At 40.7% G+C, this 20046-nt stretch overlaps 1 pseudogene; it reads right to left on the reverse strand.

Annotated features, from left to right (window-relative positions):
- Positions 1-7193: 7193 nt before the first annotated feature.
- The window catches only part of LOC102762129, a 73218-nt pseudogene continuing 60365 nt past the window's right edge, over positions 7194-20046 (reverse strand).

Consider the following 20046-nt stretch of genomic DNA (forward strand, 5'->3'; position numbering starts at 1 on the left):
CGCGATTTTGCGCTATCATACTGGGTGTATGGTCGGCTGTGTGCGATTTTGCGAGTGTGGTAAAATCGCATAACAGCAAAATCGCATAACAGCCGAGCATACACCCAGCAGCGCTGCTGATGCCTGAACAGTATGTGGAATGAAGTGGGCGGGCATCGGGAGGCCACTATGGCACGGGGCAAGCACTATGGGCAGTCTATCTGAAGTGTACCTGGCGTATAAGACGACCCCCTACTTGGAGGCATATTTTTCAGTGCCAAAAAATCATCTTATACGCCGGCAAATACGGTATTTCTTTGCTTACTTGTGAATTTCAGTAAGCAATGGCTACTTATTTTTCTGTAAATTACCTATGCCTGTCTTGTACATTTTACCTTTAAGTATTTTGTTTGTAAAATTTTTGAATATTGGAAATATTAGACCTCAGTCTGTTCCTTCATTTTTTTCTTTACCAGCTTGACTTGAACTCCTAATTGTTACTGTATACATTTCATATCTTTTGAATTTTGTGTTATTTACATGTATCACTCACTGGAAAAAAAAAATTGGTCTCTTCTCTGTCCTTTACCCTAGAAATTGTGATTCCTCTTTCTAAAAAAGAAAGCATTTTTGTTACCTCCAGACTTTCTAAACATATGCTTAATTTTCCACAAAGTAAAATGATAGTACAAATATTATTTTATGCCATAACACTTTCAAAATAACTTACAATTCTTTCTAATATATCTTAGAGATATTTTCCCATCAGTTACATATAGAGCTACCTGTCTCACTTTGGGTTCTCTAAAAGTGGAATGTGAGATCAGGGGGTTAGTATCTTTTCCATGGTGGACTTTTTTAATAGTTGATAATGTGTAATATTGTCCTGGGTATCTCATTGACAAAACAAATATCTAGCCTGCTGGCTATAGCCCACATCTGCAGAAAAATCTCTACACTGTCACAAGAAGAGTTTAGCCCACTGGGCCAAATATTTCTACACAAGTAAATCTTAGCTGTATCTGTCCAGATCTAGCCCTTCAGAGTTAATCGGGTGTTCTTATTGTCAAACCAAGCTCAATCTCATGTCTGAAGTTAAGGACTTGTTTGGGCATTTGCTTAATCATCTCAGTCTTAAACTTCCTGTTGTAATAGTATGATATAAATTAAAATAATTATATACCCTTGTTAAGTCAATGATCCAAACAAAAAAAACACAAGCAACTGATTTTGGAATTTATAAAACTTACGTTGACTAAGAATATTATCACTTTAAAAATATTCTTATTGATTTCAGAGAGGAAGGGAAAGGGAGAGATAGAAACATCAATGATGAGAGAGAATCATTGATCAGCTGCCTCCTACGTGCCCCCTACTGGGGATTGAGCCCGCAACCCGGGAATATGCCCTGACCAGGAATCGAACCGTGACCTCCTGGTTCATAGGTCAACGCTCAACCCCTGAGTCATGCAGGCTGGGTGAAAATGATCACTCTTATAGATAAACTGAAGCTACGGCAATTCAGAACAGAGAGAGGGGGAACTATCTTTGGGAGTTTTCCTCCTAGTTTCGCAAGAGCTGCTTCTTCAGGGAGCTGCTGTGACTTCCCTGGTGGAATCGTGGTTTGTGTTTCTCTAACAAATTGTTTATTAGTTCTGTCTTTTTCAGAAGAGCACGATTCAATGAACTTTTACCCAAGGCTTGTTCAGGGGCCAAACTGCTCTTGGTTGGATTATAAGAACTAGTCTTTGGTTCATTTTTGGTCCATAATTGAGGATGTGGTGACTTCTCAGAGTCCAGTACAGTTTGGGACAAGTTCTGTGTTCACCTCTTTTAGAAAGTAGTGTAAGGACTCACCCTCACCATGGACATGTCCACAGAGCCTGTGCAGTATTTCCTTGACCTGTCACCCCCCAGCTTTCCTTGACAGCTCTCCAGAGGATGATCAGCTGGTGCTGTTGCTGATGGTTGCTGGAAGGCTGGCAGTTTGGGAGAGAAGAAACACATCCTGAAGGCAGCCTTTTGCCCAAAAGTTTTGGTGGCTCGAACTTTGGCAGCTGGGACCCTTCATGGCAGGGCTGGGCTGATGTTTAATGCTTATAGGTCTTGTAGCTTTAACAGGCAAAGCAACATGGTTGGCAACATCCTTTTGGGGTCTAATATTAGATTGAGAAGATGGAGGGTTGGGGCAATTCTTGGCTTTTGGATAAGGCTTGCTGTTTTGGCACTTCAGTTTTCCCTTGGCTGCTCAGTATTCCTGGAGCTTTCTCTTCTGCTCTTCCGCAGCGGTGGAGATCTCAGATCGCACCATTCATGTTGGCTCCTTAAAGTCACAAATTAAATAAAGAAAGGTTTCTTGGAAAATCATTTTATTTTTTTCCCAAAGAATTTCCTTGATATATAATGACACTCAAAACTGGCTGCAGGAATTAATCTACGTCTTCAGTTGTGACAAATTTCAGTGAATGCTGTGTGATTGGTATTGATTATTTACTATTAAATAAAGATCCCAGGGCAGAGAATGTGAAGGAAGGGAATTTTAAATTATTTATCTCCAAAAGGAGATTTTTAAAAAAATATATTTTATTGATTTTTCACAGAGAGGAAGGGAGAGAGATAGAGAGTTAGAAACATCGATGAGAGAGAAACATCGATCAGCCGCCTCCTGCACATCTCCCACTGGGGATGTGCCCGCAACCCAGGTACATGCCCTTGACCGGAATCGAACCTGGGACCCTTCAGTCTGCAGGCCGACGCTCTATCCACTGAGCCAAACCGGTTTTGGCAAAAGGAGATCTTTTGATGCTACATGTATTTCATCTTTCCCTTCTAGTTGATGGGAGGAAGGGGCAAGGGACATGTGTGTGTGTGTGTGTGTGTGTGTGTGTGTGTTGGGAGAGGGTGGGGCAAACTGTGCTGTCTAAGGCTGCATTCTTACTGATCCAGCTGGCTTCCTTTGTTTTCCAAACAAAATTTAGCCAGCATGCTCTAGAATTGCCCCTCTATTTCTGCCAATTATTTCCTTATCAACATGCATCTCTGGTTACCTAAGACCTCTCAGCACTAAAATGCCAAAAACCCTGATGTTGAAAGTATCAACCAAGACATGCTTCAGTTATCTCTGTCTAGCTTGTTGCATTAGGAATGAATTTCCTACCTAGACTTTGAATTATATATGCCAGACAGATTGACGGGAAACACAATGTTGGAGAAGCGATATGCGATGAGCCTGAGAGGCACGCCCGTAGGAACATGTACTCTTCGGGTATACTAAGAGGGCAAGGCTCTGATCGTTCTTGAGCTGGGCCAGTTCACAGGGTTGTTTTCACTGAGTAGCTCTGAAGGATGACGTAATGTCTCCCTCTAGGTGAAAGGGCAGGTTTATTTACTGCTTGCTACAAAATGGTGGGTGCTGCAAGGTAAGTGTCCTTTTGTTGCATGCAAACCCACTGCCTGTAACATCTATCTAGGCCAGTGATGGCGAACCTATGTCACCTCTGACACGCGAACTCATTTTTTTTGGTTGGTTTTTCTTTGTTAAATGGCATTTAAATATATAAAATAAGTATCAAAATATAAGTCTTTGTTTTACTATGGTTGCAAATATCAAAAAATTTCTATATGTGACACGGCACCAGAGTTAAGTTAGGGTTTTTCAAAATGCTGACACGCCGAGCTCAAAAGCAGGGTTCCTCAAACTACGGCCTGCGGGCCACATGCAAATACAAATATTGTATTTGTTCCCATTTTGTTGTTTTTACTTCAAAACAAGATATGTGCAGTGTGCATAGGAATTTGTTCATAGTTTTTTTTTTTTAACTATAGTTCGGCCCTCCAATGGCCTGAGGGACAGTGAACTGTCCCCCTGTTTAAAAAGTTTGAGGACCCCTGCTCAAAAGGTTCGCCATCCCTGGCCTAGGCCCTGCCACATCTTTCCCATGGGACTTAGGGAGGTATGGGGATCTGGCACCAACATGCTCCTGTTACTTGTTGTGCCATGAGTAACGGAGCCCTTTCACCTCGGAGTCTCTGTTTCTTGCCAGCATTCATGAAGCAGTGACAGGCTAGCCTATTGGCTTGCAAGTCGGGTAAAATTCCAAACCCTGACGGGAACTCAAGGAGGTATGATGTCAAACATAAAATAGGCAATACGTTGTAAGATAGGTACTAACATGAGAAAGTGGTATATCTGAGAAACTGATAAGACATTAGAAAAGAAAATGCTTCTCATGGAAATGAGATGAGAAAGGTACAAAAATGAACCTTGGAATTTAAAAGCATTGTGCTTTGTGAAAGGGGAATTCAACGGCTGTTTCTTGGCCCTAAGTAAGTTAAGTGGTAGTAATTTAAGAGGCCATCAGGTCAGGATTACCTTCCACTTTTGAGGTTTGTGGTGGCATCAGAAGTCTGGTTGGAATGTCTATGACGGAAGTCCTTGAACTTTGGATACTGGTTCCTAACTAAGGGTTTTAGAACTTCTGGGGGACTGGAAAAGTAATGGAATTTGTGAGCCACGTTTTTAGCATTTCAAAGTAGCTAAATGTAGTTGTTTCCTTGTATAGCTTTTTGACATAAATTCAAATGCCATGTTTCGTTGCTTTGTATTGGAATAGATGTGAGAACACTGATTCTCTAGTGTTGATCAGAAGTTCTAATTGGCAGTAAAAGCGTTTTTGTCTTTTCCCACTTTAATGTTTAAATGTTGATGGCAGATATAGAGAAGCTTATTGTCTAAATGGATCATGAATTAATAACGGGGTCCCTAAATTGTGGGGCACTTCCTGGGAGCTTTGGAATTGGTCTGGCAGTGTGATGTGACATGGCTGATCCAAGCTAGATTTCACTCTGTTTTTGTGGGGAAGGCCTGTGCAGCTGTGCGGGTAATCAATGCTTTCTGTCTCTCTACTAAGAGTAATCTCTTGCTTTCATGATTCATGGTTTCAAAAGCCCTTGCTTTTGGCCTCTTTATGTTGCAAGGCACTAACTTAGTCAAGTAACTTCAAATTATAGACTTCGTGTGTGAATAGGGCATAGCCATAAGAACTATGATGAAAAGGCAGGGGCTATCATAACTCTCTGCCCCAGGGTTGTCAATCTTATTCTGAAAGGGCTGGTGGTGGTGGTGGGGGGGAGGGTACACACTTCAGGCTTCGCAGGTCGTACAGTCTTTGCCTCAACTACTCAACTTTGTTGTAGTGTGACTACTGCCATAGTCAACACATAATCAAATGGATGTGCCTGTATTCCAATAAAACTTAAACTGGGAGTGGGTTGGATTTGGTCTAGGCGGGTATTAATTTGCTAACCCTGCTATAGATAGCTCTCCTTCATGATCTTGCAGATCTTTAACTGCTTCCTTCTCTTGGTATTTCTCAATATTCCTTTTTGTGCCAGGATGTATTAGTTTACTGACCATTCTGTAAATCAATCACCCTAGGTTTAGTTTCAGACAAGATTTAATGCAGTAAACACCAAACGCTCCAGGTAATTCAAGCAAGAATGTAATACAAGGAATTAGGTCTTTACCTGGTACATACTATTTAGAAGGGCCTGAAGGAGCTCAAACTCAGGGGGAGGCAGGGCAGTACTGGACTATTTTCAAAACCGTACCAGTGGAGCAGTGATCCAGAAGCCAGAAGCAGGCGCCATGCCAACTACCACTGCCCCCAAGTATCTATCAGATCTCCCCCTTTAGTTTTTTAATATCTACTCACAACCTATATACACATAACATTCCCAACAGCAGCAATAGCTTGTTTCTGTCTATCGAAATGGGAACCCAAAAGTATCCTTTCTTCCCCCAAAAGGGAGATATATAGTCTCCTTGTGTTATAGAAGCCCTGTTTTTTTCTTCATAATCAGGAATATTAGAGCATGTGGCAAAGAAACTCATTTAAAAACTATAATGCAATATTGTATCATATCCCATATTTGGAGGGGCCCAGTCAAAAAACAGAAACCATACCAGTTATTTGAACAGAATTTAATCACAGGAATTGGTTTAACAGATACTGGTGGACTTAAAAGATAAAATAAAAACATGAAATTAATATATATATATATTCACAGGAAATAGCTTTTGCCTCTAGGGAAGGCTTTTGAATATATATTTTGATTACATAGGTCTAGTAATACTCTTATTGTCTTATCTATTTCACCTTTAGAAACATGGTGGTTGTATTAGCCATTGCTCTGTGGGTCAGGGCCAGTTAGCCATTGCAGCTCTGCTGCCTCGCACAGTAATTATGTCCACCTTGCTTCCGCCAGTTAAATGCTGACCTATTGCTGCTGCTGTTTGAGAACTCTGTTACCCACTGATGACAGCCAGCCCGTTCTAAAGCAGTGTCATCAATCGTGGCCTACAAAGGACAGCCAACACTGAGTTTACTAAAGACTCCACAGCTCCCCTTGCTAGCATAATTCTTATTTTTTCAGTTAAGGGTGTATCTTCCAGGCCCTCCTGGGGAAAAGAAGCCCCTTTTTGATTCCCTGGTCTTACCTAACTCTATTGTAGCGTACCCAAATCTGAACCCTTGACTATTTCCTCAGTGCTCAGCCCGCAGCCAATAAGGGGGAAATACCAGATATCCTTAGGCAATCTTTTTTTCGTGCGTATATAGGACCCTATTAGGATGGCTCCTTTATCTTCAATAGGATGTTCAGAGTCCTCTTTATGGAATGACTAGTCCCAGCTACTGGGGGCTGTCAGTAGTCTCCAGCTGTCTGCTCTTTCAGGTTTGCCCTAACTGCAGAGACAGGCCACTCGAAGGTATAACCTTCCACATCTAAGCATTTACTGTATTGCAAGTATAAAGGCCCAGCCATTTGGGTCCATGGTGGGACAACTCTGAGTTGTATATCCTCCAGAACTCTCTATGGGACTGGCTGAGTTTTTTTTTTCCCCCCTGATATGCACTTTATTTCCAATTTAAAAGAACAAGAAACAAAATTTTAACTAGAATGGCATAAAAAGGATGGCCAATTTATAGTCTTCATGTTTACTGATACCGTATAATACAAAACTTCATTTAATTCTGGTAAGGACACTTTTGATAGCAACCTAGAAGCGTTATGGTTTTGGTTAAATAGTGGTTTAACTTCATTAATTTAAATCAGATCATGAAAACCTAGCCCCTTTCTGAAATTTCCTTTTCGATACAATGCTAATCATTGGATCTGGTCTGACACGGTTTAGGAAAAATTTAGAATGCAGCGCCTCAAAAATTTAGTCAAACCCTAGTATGTGGTAAGCACTGAGCTAGATACTTTATAGAGAAAACCATAATTATGTTACAGCTACTGAGGTACAAAGGCCACCTCCAAGAAGAAAAACACAAAATATATTTTCTGAAGGAATACTTACAAAGAAGGAAAATCATAATTCCCTTCTTAGCTAGTTTCTTCCTAATTTTTTTTCTTTTTAAATTGCTCCTCCATCCACAGCTTTTCAAGAAGTGTCCGGTTCTGATTATACCGTTTCACTGCTGGATAAGACGGATTCTTAAACGGAAGATGCCACTCTAAAAAGTTCTTCGTGTACTTTCTCAGGTGGCATAAAATGACACTTCACGAGTCTTTTACCACAAAGGGAGTTGTTCATTGTTTCACCAACTATCTTGGCGACATCTGCAGATTCAAACTCCACAAAGGCATAGCAAATGAAATGGCCTCTGCTATTTCAATGAGCTCGTAGTGTGTCCAGTCCTTTTACTTCTGGACAGCCTGAATCTCATAACAGTGCCAAACTGGGAGAAATATGCTCGGATCTGGGTTTCATAAAGTGCTGGAGGTAGGTGGCCCACATAAATTACTCCAGGAGTAAGTTTTTCTTTTTCCTGCTTTTGTTTCATAGTTGCGCGCTCGCGGGCCTGAGCCACCACCTTGTGAAACAGCGTCCTCCTGCGGGTTCAGGGACAGGAGTGGCTGGGCTGGGCCTGTGAAGACTGCCAGGCCACCAGCGCCAGCGTCTGAGTCACAGAACTGGCTGAGGTCTTTTTTTTCTTTTTTAAATTGACTTAGCCCCTCCCCCCATTTTTTTCTGTTTATTGATTAAGGTATTACAAATGTGTCCTTATCCTCCCATTGTCCCCCCATCCCCCCAGTCCTGCCCTCACCCTCACCCCCTGTTGTCTGTGTCCATCGTCCATCGCTTATGCTTATACGCATGCATACAAGTCCTTTGGTTGATCTCTCCCTCTTACCCCCACCCTCCCCTACCTTCCCTCTGAGGTTTTAGCATCTGATCGATACTTCTGTCTCTATCTGTTTTTGTTCATCGGTTTACAAGGTCTCCATTGCAGTTTGACTTTTCCCTCTGACTAATTCTAGTACTTACCCTGCCCTTCCGTAAGCGTTCATCCCTATACCCTGCACACCAAATTCTTTCTCAACATCTGTCGAGACAACCCCACCTGAGATGGCTGGTGTCAGGAGTGGTCCAAGAAAGCAGGTGATAATATGGTTTTCAGTGTAGGCTGGATTACTCACTGTCCAGCTGGCCATGAGGACCTTGTCATTGGTGGTGGGCGGAGCACAGCCCTATGACAGTGCTCCGATTATTAAGTGGTGTTTCTGGTGAATGTGTAATTAGTAGAGGAAAATGCAATAGCTGATGTAATACATAGCATGTTTGACAAGTATCAGAGAAATAGTCCTTATTCTTATTTTTATTTTGGCTAAGCTCCATTGCCATTGGAGACCCAGTGTCATCATGGCTTCCTTGTCATCATAGTCCTGGCCAATGCCCAGTGTATTAGGGTTCCATTTTGTCCCTGGATCAGCCCAGGGGTCATGTCCTTAGTCCCTGAATATACTGGAATTGACATTTGGCATTTGGAGCAACCCCCACATTGAGTTCTTGGGCTTCTCCACTGTGATAGCTTTTGCCTACAGGTCAAATAGAAAATGCTGTAAACCCTTCCAATGGCGAAAATAAGTGCCACACTTAAGGATCTAAGTGATGCAGGGCTGGTGGTCCCATCATGCTCTATTTAATTCACTAGCCTGGCCCCTGAGAACCATATGGTTCCTGCAGGTTGGCTCTAGAGAAAGAACAGGGTAAAATATGGAAGCAAGGATGTGGCTGGGAATTAAAGGGAGGTATCTCTGGAGTCAGATGACCTGTGACAGGTGACTGTACCTTAAGTCACGCCAATGAACTCAGTAATGTGGATCCCAGGAAAGGCAGCAGAAATACTTGCACAGGTTTGCAACCATGGGCCCAACTGAGCAGAAAGACTTCTGTTCTTCATCTCTTAACTCCTTCTCTTGACTCTCCAGTTGAGGATCTTGTACCAGGGGAGGGAAGAAAAGAGTAAACATACTTAATATCCCACCACCAGAGGCTAGGCCCTATATCCTACCTCCTTCCCTATCCTCATCTCAAACCTGACCTGTTGGTATATACCGAGTTTTATACTGGACTGGATTCAGTCAAGTTGCTTTAAGTTATTACAAAAAGTTATGAGGTTATCTAGGAAAACAAGGATTGGACACAGTATGATTGAGGTCAGAGAATAAAAGAAAGTAACAACATCCAATTCTGTACTCCAGAGTTCCGATAGTTCAGTAAACCGTGAATGACTATAGTCTATTTCCTTGCTCATCTTCCTCAGCAACAACTTCAAAACTCTTGCCTTGTCTCCTGCTCAGTGTTCTTGTGTCTTCTCTGCTCATCCCATCCCTGGATAAACTTACCTACGTTTGTTTCCTTTCTTCTCTTCTTTCCTCTAATCTCAGAGGATATCTTGGGTTCAAGGCCAAGTTTTCTAGTGTTCTTAATCAACACCTCCTACCTAACAGTAGACTTCATCAATTATGCATTCTCTTCAGGTCTTCAAGCTTCTACCCTGCCCCCTGTGGCTCTTTCTCAGTCCATAAATAGGACTGTCTCTTTCCCATCTGGGAGTACCACTCTTGATCCCATCCCCCCGCACCCCCTCCCACCATTGTCCTTTCCTTCTTTCTGACCGAAACCCCAAAATGGCACTTATTTTTCTATTTCCTTCCTACTTCTTATCCTCTACAACTTGGCTCAACACCATACAACAAATTACTAACTTGCCCAATCACTAATGGGTGCATTTCATTTATGTGGTATTAGAAAAACTGACTTTTCTCTGATTATTCTTCAATGATGGTATTTTTATAAGTGCTCACCTGGCTAGGCTACAATCCTAAGTTATCCAATAAAACACTTATTTAGGTGTTGTAAAGGTAACATATGATTAAATCCACAATAGGTTGATTTTTAAGTAAGCAACATTATTTTGGACAATCTGATGAGTCTAATTCAATTTATTGAAAGGCCTTAGGAGCAGAGCTGGGGCTTCTCTGGTGGAGAAATTCTACCCCCAGACAGCAGTTTCAGTTGTACCCAAGTTTCTGCTTGCCCTTCCTGACAGCCTTCCCTATGGATGTTGAATTTGCCTCACCAGCTCCAGTCATGGCTAACTAGTGCCTCTGAATACTCCTAAGTCAACTACATATGGAGAGTGAGGTCCTGGAGGAGCAGGTATTTGCTACTGCAGCACATTTTTGTCTAATGAAGAAGTATAAGAGGGTTGGCTAGATACTTCTGACAGCCCTGGAGAAAGGAGAAAGAAAACAATGAGCTCAGGAATTCAAATTCCCAATCAAAGCTTTGTATAAAACCACCTGAACACTTTCATGTATGTCCTAAAAGAAGCCTTCGTCTGCTGTAGCTGCAAGGTCAAGACTCCTGAAAACCCAGCTCAGAGTCACAACCTATAAGTGGTTGAAACCCAGTGCAAACATAATTCCCTACTACATAGTGTCTCTTCTGTTAGAGCAGGGGTGGGAAACATCTGACCAGAGAAATCGTTTGGTCTGGCTCTGCCAAGGCATTGGGGATGAGTTAAATGTTTGACCAAATACAGCAGGCTAATTTTTAAGTTGATAATTTTGTATGGCCCAAGAATGATGTTATAAATATCCCTGGCAGAAAAAAGGATTCCCATCCCTGTATGAGAGTATTGATAAGAAATGGGATTCTAAACATTGGTATGGGGACATTTGGGCCAATCCTAACAAACCAGGGACATCATACCCCTAAATTCTGCCAGTCTTCTTTGTCAGTAGAAGAAGCCCTTCCACAGCCCTGCCTAAGAAGGTTGGTGCTTCTTTGCTTAAGGTAGTCACCTTGCTAGGCACTGCTGATTCTCCTTAGGATCTAACCCTGCCACGTTTCTGCTTACTAAACATAGAAAGAAACTTGACGCAAGACCCAGGAGCTCCCAAAGGGTGAGGTACAAAGGGTGACCCATGAAAAGGTATACTATACACAAACATAACTGCATGCTTTTGCAACTCCTATTCTAAGGAGAATGTAGAAATGGATCTTAAGGGTGTGGGATTATAATGGAAAGAATATAGAGTTGGATCAGATCGAATCTATTGATATTGGCTGACTAAATATCTCTCTCTATATAAAAGCCCAGGGACCAGAACGGCAGAACAACCAGAATGACTGGAATGACCAGTGGCTATGATGTGCACGGTGGCAGCCAACTAGCCTGTTCTGGGCCCCAATCACGCCTCCCCCGTGCTGGCCCGGCCCCCGATCGGCCCCCAACACCCCGATTGGGGGCGGGGACGGCTGGCCAACTGCTGCAGTCCCTCCCTGCTGCCATCCCGGCCCGATGGGCGCCATTGGGGTGGGCCAGCTGGACCCCCCCCCCCGTGCATGAATTCATGCACTGGGCCTCTATTATCCTATATAATAAAAGCCTAATATACTAAGTGTCTGGTCATCTGGTCATCTGTTCAACCAATCAAAGTGTAATATGCTAATAATATGCTAAGGCTGCTCAACCACTTGCTATGACATGCACTGACCACAAGGGGGCAGTCGCTCCTACTGATAGGTTAGCTTGCTGCTGGGGTCTGGCTGAGCAAGACGGGCCAGACATGCCCTGGAGCCCTCCTGCAGTTCCTCTCCAGCTGGCCAGCCTCCCACATCCCTCCCTGGCCCCGATCATGCACTGGTGGGATCCCTCGGCCTGGCCTGCACCCTCTCGCAATCCAGGACCCCTCGGGGGATGCCGGAGAGCTGGTTTCAGCCCAATCCCACAGGCCAGGCCAAGCGGGCCTCTAGTATTAACTATAATCACCATGTATACATTATATTCTCCAGACTTATAAGTAGAAGTTTTACCCTTTTTTAATGTAGATATATTAATTTATTGTTTACATATTAGGCAGTTTAAAAAAGAATAAAAATCCTGCTCTCTAGAACATGAGAAGACAATGGAAGGTACTGTTATACAAATGGAATATATGAACATAAATGAGCCCAAGCATGTGATTTTAAACCACATTCATTTTACAGTTTTAAAGAACATAGTAAACTAGTTGACAAAATTTAGCTACCTTAGAGGAAATCTTAATCTGTTGAGATAGACAATATAGGATCTAGCTTTCTGACAAGCAGAAGGCAACATCTATTATGTGAATATTATAAAAGAGTTTACTGCCATGAATACTTAGGTAACTTAGCCAACTCCTGAACTAAGACATATGAAGACACAACAAATACCCCAGGAATAATAAAATCCTTAGAGATAGGAGTTGAAAGTTTCTTTGTTATTGCAGAATGCTCATTTTTGACTTGTACAGGTTTTCTAAATGAATTAACTTTAGATTGAACAATTTGGCCATGATAAGATCCAAGCACAGGTTTCTTGAGCACGTTAGCATCTTGCTTTGGTTTTTCTGTAGTCACTTGTTTCTTTTTATTATTGTTTTCAATGTGAAATACTTGGCTTAATGTCATACGTTGACCTTGGCGATCTTTTGTAATTGGTAACAACTGCAGAGTTTGGTTATTATTCTCCAAGTTATATATATCAGTGGCTATAGTTGAATTGGTTAATTCATTAGAAGGTTTTAACGGAATACAATTTTTTCCCATTGTTACATTATTTTTGCTCCTTGTAGGTTCATGGACATTTTCTTTATCAGCCATTTTTGTCTTAAGTTTCAGAACTTTTGTTTCTTTTTGGACCAGACCCTCAGATGTCATCATTCCCTCGTTTCTACTCAAAGGCGAACTGGGCCCTCTGACTCGGGGAAGCTGCAGGTCGCCTGGAACCACTGGGGAGCTCATCGCAGGGTGAAGCAGGAGGCTGCGTCTCCTACTAGACTGCGCCGCAATCCCTCCGAAGTTTTACCCTTTGACCAACATCTTCCCTTCCCTCAGCCCCTGGTAACCACCACCCCACTTTTCTGTTTCTATGAGTTCGGTTTTTTAAGATTCCACACATGAGATCACACAGCATTTGTCTTTCTCTAACTTATTTCACTTAGCACAATGCCCTCAAGTTTTACCCATGTTGTTGAAAATGACAGAATTTACCTTTTCATGGTGAATAATATCCCGTTGTGTGTATCTCACATCTTCTTTATCTATTCATTGATGGACGTGTGGGTTGTTTCCATGTCTTGGCTATTCTGAATAATGCTGCAGTGAACATGGGGAATTTCCCTTAGCACCGAGCAATGCCTGTTTAGGGGATGGGATGATAGAGTCATCCTTCTCTTTTTGTGCAGTTATTCAGAGGATTTTTGTTGTATTGCTCATTTCTTACGTGGATTCCAGAACTTTCCCAGAGCTGTTTCTGCTCATGGGTAACTGTAATTGTTGATCTTTGTTAGAAGACCCCCTATCTTGTAATTTGGTGATGTTACTTGAGATTAAGTATGGTTTAAAGTGTTGTAGGGGCTGCCAAATTAACACAGAGTCTACTATGGTTGTCTTTTTAGAAAAATATATGTTTATTTCTTTCAGAGAGGAAGGTAGAGGGAGATAGATAGAAACATTAAGTGATGAGAAAGAATCATTGATCAACTGCCTCCTACACACCCCCTACTGGGGATTGAGCCCACAACCTGGGCATATGCTCTGACTGGGAATCAAACCCTGACCTCCTGGTTCATAAGTCGATGCTCAACCACTGAGCCATAAAGGCTGTGGTTGTCTTTTGATGTGTCAACTTGACCAGGCTACAGTCACCAGTTATTCAGTCGACATTAACCTTGGTGTTTCTGTAAAGGTGTTTTGTTGACGTAATTAAAATCAATAGTCAGTTGTTTTAAGGAAGGGAGATTATTTTAGATAACTTTAGGGCCTGATTGAGTTTAAAGGATTTAAGAGCAGAGCTGAGGCTTCTCTGAAGATGAAATTCTGCCTGAGGATAGAATTAGCCATGCTTAATGGTTCAAGCCTCGCCTTCCTAACAGCCTGCCTTACAGATTGTGGATTTGCCTTACCAGCCCCCACAATTGCACAACCCAATTCCTCGCAATCAATATCTTGATATATATATATATCTTCTACTGATTTTATTTCTCTGGTTGAATCCTGGCTGACACGTATTGTTTAGTATCTGATGTAACTTCCAAGACTATAAAAAAATTTCCCCAACAACAGTAGTTTCAACCACTGGGAAGAGAATGAATTGTACAATCTTAAAAAAAAATTTTTTTTTATTTAAATTATTTATTGTTTAAAGTATTACATAAGTCTCCTTTTCCCCCATTGACCTCTTCTTGGCCATTCCCACCCCCAGCACATGCCCTTACCCCCCTACTGTCTGTGTCCATGGATTATGCTTATATGCATGTGTACAAATTCTTTGGTTGATCTCTTAATGGTCTGGACTTTAGTGTTGGCTGACCTATGATTTATCCTCTTCTGCCATCTTGTGGCCATCTTTGGAAGTTTACAGTGATGACTGCTCAAGAAATGCACTTGAAAATTCATAAACAATTCTGCTGAGTCACCATCTCACAAGAAAATAGGGAATTTTGCCAAGATTACAACCAGGTGAATCACATTTCTTTATTTCTCCAATAATTGGAGTTGATTAGTTAAACATGCAACATGTTACCCTCCTAGCTGAAAACATACTTTAGAATGTGAATATTTGTGGCAAGTTAGAGTTAAGTTTTTATTTCTTTATAATAAAAATTCACAATTAGAAGAGCAATATCTTCTCTATGGGAAAGCCTTGTAAATTTATCTCTTGAGGTTCAAAGTCAAAGTCCCTCCTTTCTCACTACCCACCTCCCCATCCCACTTAATAAGTGTTCACTGTCAAAGTCACCTATGGTCAGGCTTCAGAAGGCTGAGCAAATATAAATGAACACAAAGGATTATAGAAGCATAATTATTTTATAAAAATTTCATCATAAAGTACATGTTTTACGTTTTCCCTTTGTACTCAATATATCATGGTCATTCTTCCATATCTGCTCACTCCTTAATTATATGCCCAATATTCTATAGTATAAATGAACCACGATTTATTTAATCTTCTCCTTATTGATAGACAGATAGTGTTGTCCAGCATCTTGGCAATGAAAAATAATGCAATGAGCAAACTTACAACTATAGCCTTGTTCTCTGTGCCAGTATTTTTATAGAGTAGGTGACTGGAATAGCAGCAATCCATTTTTTTTTTTTTTGCTTCTGATGGTGAGTAACTTGTCCAATGCCAGAAGTAACAAATCTAGCCTAGGATGTCCTCCTGACTTTTTATATCCCTATCTACCCTTCATCTTGTATAGTCATCAAAGACAAGTATGGCCATGAAAGTATTCTGCATAGATCTCCCTTCAAGAACGTCCCATTCAGCTGTTGGGAGTAATGATGGTGGACAACCTCCAGATGTTGGTCCTTCAGGATCCGCCTCAGCTTTTGAGCAAAGGCATGGTCTTTCTGGGCAGCCTCCAGCCAATGACTGAGCTTGGCAGTTAGAACTTACATCTATTTCCGCCCAAATGTGTGATCCTGCTAACAACAGTCTTTCACCTGCAGCTTCCTATTGGGTGGACTAAAACTTAGATCTCCATAGCAGTGGAGGCTCTCCCATTCCTGCCCAGTTCTCTCCCTGCTTCCCTTTGACACATGCCAGATATGCGTAGCCATCTGAAGTCTTCTTTCCCTGCTGTGGCAGAAACAATAATGCCCCCTAAAGATGTCCGGATCCTAAGCTCACGAACCTAGGAACATTACCATACATAACAAAAGAGATTTGCAGATGTGATTACATGTAGGATCTTGAGATGGGAGGTTATCTGGATTATGTGGTCAATCCAGTGTAATCACATGGGTTCTTATAAGGGAACGAGAGGAATCAGTAAGAAGGAGCAGTAGTAGAGGTCAGAATGATGTGTGGCCATAAGTCCAGGAACGTGGGCTGCCTCTTAGAAGCTGGATAAAGTAAGGAAAGGGATAGTCCCCTGGAACTTCCAGAAGGAATGTAGCCTGCTGATACTTTGATTTTTAGCCCAGAGAAACCCATTTTGGATTTAATTTCACTATATTACAGTTATGAAGGTTATATCTTAAGCTATTAAGCTTGAGATAATTTATTATAGCAGCAATAGGAAATTAATACTCCTACTCAACCTTTGTCCACTCTTTGTCTTTCATAGGCATTGCCCTCAAGAAACATCATACTCCAAACTCCACCTCGGTGTTTGCCTCCTGGAGATCTCAACTAACTCAAAAGGGCTTAATGTTACCAACTTTTGACCAACACCATTTGGCAGCAAAGTTCATGAAGCCTGGGCAGTAATCATCATGGCTCAGAAGTTTAAGAAATACATTAAGAAGGTAAAAGGGAAAATCTTTGGAGAGAAAGGTATAGAACATGATAAGTGGCCACCAGTTTCTCAGAGCTATCCTGACCGTCAGAACCAACACATCTAGCAGCTTCTAAGGCAGAGAATTCAACTGGGAGGACACAATTTGCTCATTGGAGGCCCCTATGGCTGCGGTTTGGACCACGTTTCTTCAACAGTGCTGGTACTATTAATATCCTTCCTTTCAGAACACTAGTTTACTACCCTAAATTAAGGGGTTTCAAGCTCAAGGAATTCTGTCTAGTAAGAGGGACATGAAAATCAATACGACTTATTGCAAACAGATGGAACTTCTCAATGGTGCTGGTGTACTATGCAACACGTTCCTGATGGCCTCAGTGACACAGTCTGTTAGTGGAAAGTGCTAATTCTTACTAGCCATCTCTGTAAATTCTGAGGGTTCTGGGGGGTCTGCAGAGCTGCTCTCAGGGGACTCTACCCCAATGTCTTCCCGAGTTTTCCAAACCAGGGCCCTGACTGCGTGTAGTAGACTTGCCGTGGCAGGGCACTGAAATGCCACTGCAGTTCTGCTTCTCCAACTTCCATGTATTGTTTTGTCATGTCTGTTCTCTGACTATTGGTTATAATGATGCCCAAATCTATAAAGAGGTCCTCTGTTCTCACATTTCATCTTTAATTGCTTGGGTTTAAAGAATGTCATTAACATATATCATTTAATAAGGTTAAGGTGTACAATGCTGATCTGATACACATCTATACATTGCAGTATGATTACCACCATAGCATTAGTGAACATGTATCTTTGTGGTGAGGACGATTAAGATCTAATCTCTTAGCAACTTTGAAGTTTATAATACAATATTGACTATAATCTCTGCTGTGCATTAGATCTCCAGGACTTCATCTTTTAGTTGCAAGTTTGTACCTTTAAACAACATCTCCCCAATTCCTCCACCCCTAGCACCTCGTAAGCACCCTTCTACTCCTTTTCTATGAGTTCAGCTATTTGAGATTCCACAGATAAGTCATATCACACGGTCTTTGACTTTTCAGTCTTATTTATCGCATTTAGCATAATGTCTTGAAGGTTTGTCCATACAGTCACAATTGACAGGATTTCCTTCTCATAGATGACCAATATCCCCCTGTGTGTGTATATATTCTTTATCCATTCATCTGTTGACAGATACTTAGGTTGTTTCCATATCTTGGCTATTGTAAATAATGCTGCTAATGAATATGGAAGTGCAGATATCCTGATTTAATTTTCTTTGGATACATACCCAGAAGTGAGATCGCTGGATCACATGATAAAATACTGTTTATTTTTTGAGACACTTCTATACTGTTTTCCATAGTGGTTAAACTAATTTATTTTATTTTTTTATGTTTTTATTGATTTCAGAGAGGAAGGAAGAGGGAGAGAGAGAGATAGAAACATAAATGATGAGAGAGAATCATTGATCGACTGCCTCCTGCACACCCCTTACTGGGGATGGAGCCCACAACCTCAGCATGTGCCCTTGACTGGAATTGAACCCAGGACCCTTCAGTCCGCAGGCCAATACTCTGTTAACTGAGCCAAACCAGCTAGAACTGAACTAATTTACATTCCCACCAGCAATGCAAGAGGGTTCCTTTTTCTCCATAACCTCTGCCAACTTATTACTTATATTTTTTGTTATATGTGTTCTTTATATATTTTGGATATATATCTCATAAGTGAATTGTTGATTTTTGCTTTTGTTCCTTGTACTTCGGTCTCATATCCAAAAAAATCATTGCCCTCACTAATTCTCTTTTCCATATGGTCTGCTCTGTTTCTAATGCATCCTTCATCTCATTGAGTGTTTTAGCTCCAAAATTTGGTTCTTTTTTATAGTTTCAATCTTTGGCAAAATACTCACTGCAGCATTATTTACAATAGCCATGATATGGAAGTAACCTACGTGTCAATCCATAAATGAATGAATTAAGAAGTTATTATGTATATATAAAATGTAATGTAACATTACTCAGCCATAAAAAATAATGAAATCTTGCCATTTCAACAACATGAATGGACCTAAAGAGTATTTTACTAAGCAAAATAAGTCAGAGAAAGACAAAGACTGTATCACTTCACTTATATGTGCAATCTAAAAAACTAAATAAATGAGCAAACAAAACAAAACAAACAGACTCATATAGAATACAAACTGACAGTTGCCAGAGGGTTGGGCGATGGTGCATGGGCAAAACAGTGAAGGGGATTAAGAGGTACAAATTTATAAATAAGTCACAGGGATATAATGTACAGCATAAGGAATCCAGTATATAATATCACAATAACTGTGTGTGGTGACAGATGCTTACCAGACTTCTCTTGGTGATCACTTTGTAAATGTCAAATCACTATGTTGGACACCTGACACTAATACAATGGTGTATGTCAACTTCACTATAATTAAAAAGAGCTTCACATTCCAGAATGAAAAACCAAAAACAAAGAAAGGCATCCAAATTGGAAGGAAAGAAGTAAAACTGTCACTAGTTGCAGATGACATGATTTTAATTATAGAAAATCCTAAAGACTCCACTAAAAAACTATGAGAAATAAACAAATATAGTAAAATTGCAGGAAACAAAATCAATATGCAATGATCTGTTGCATTTCTATATACTAACAACAAACTATCAGAAAGATGAAAGTAATCCATTTTTTGCAACAAAAAGGATAAAGCACATAGTAATAAACTTAATGAAAGGAGGTGAAAGACCTGTACACTGAAAACTACAAAATGCTGAAATTTAAGAAGACACAGAAAATGGAAAGATACTTTGTGTTCATGAATTGGAAGAATTAACGTTGTTAAAATGTCCATATTCCCTAAGACAATTTACAGATTCAATGCAACCTCTGTCAAAATCCCAATGCAGTTTTTCACAAAGATGGTTAACTAAAGAGCCAAGAATATACAATAGAGAAAGGAAAATATCTTCAATAAATTATGTTGAAAAAACTGGACAGCCATTTGTAAAATAATGAAACTAGACCACTATCTTACACCATACACAAAAATTAATTAAAAATTGATTAAAGAATGTCAGTCCTGAAACAGTAAAATACATAAAAGAAAACATAGGCACTAAGCTTCTGGACATCAACTTTGGAGGTATTTTTGTGAATTTGATCCCAAAGACAAGGGAAACAAAACCCAAAATAAACAAGTGGGATTACATCAAACCAAAAAGCTTCTGCACAGCAAAGGAAAACATCAACAAAACAAAAAGACAAACAACCAAGTGGGAGAAGATATTTGCAAATGATGTACTTCCCACAAAGAGATAATATCCAAAATATATAAGCAGCTCATATGACTCAATAGCAAAACAACAACAACAACAATAAAAAACAAGTAGAGAATTTGAATAGACATTTTTCAGGGAAGACACAGA

Source organism: Myotis davidii, unplaced genomic scaffold (assembly GCF_000327345.1).
Source record: "Myotis davidii unplaced genomic scaffold, ASM32734v1 scaffold794, whole genome shotgun sequence".
NCBI classification, from domain to species: Eukaryota; Metazoa; Chordata; class Mammalia; order Chiroptera; family Vespertilionidae; genus Myotis; species Myotis davidii.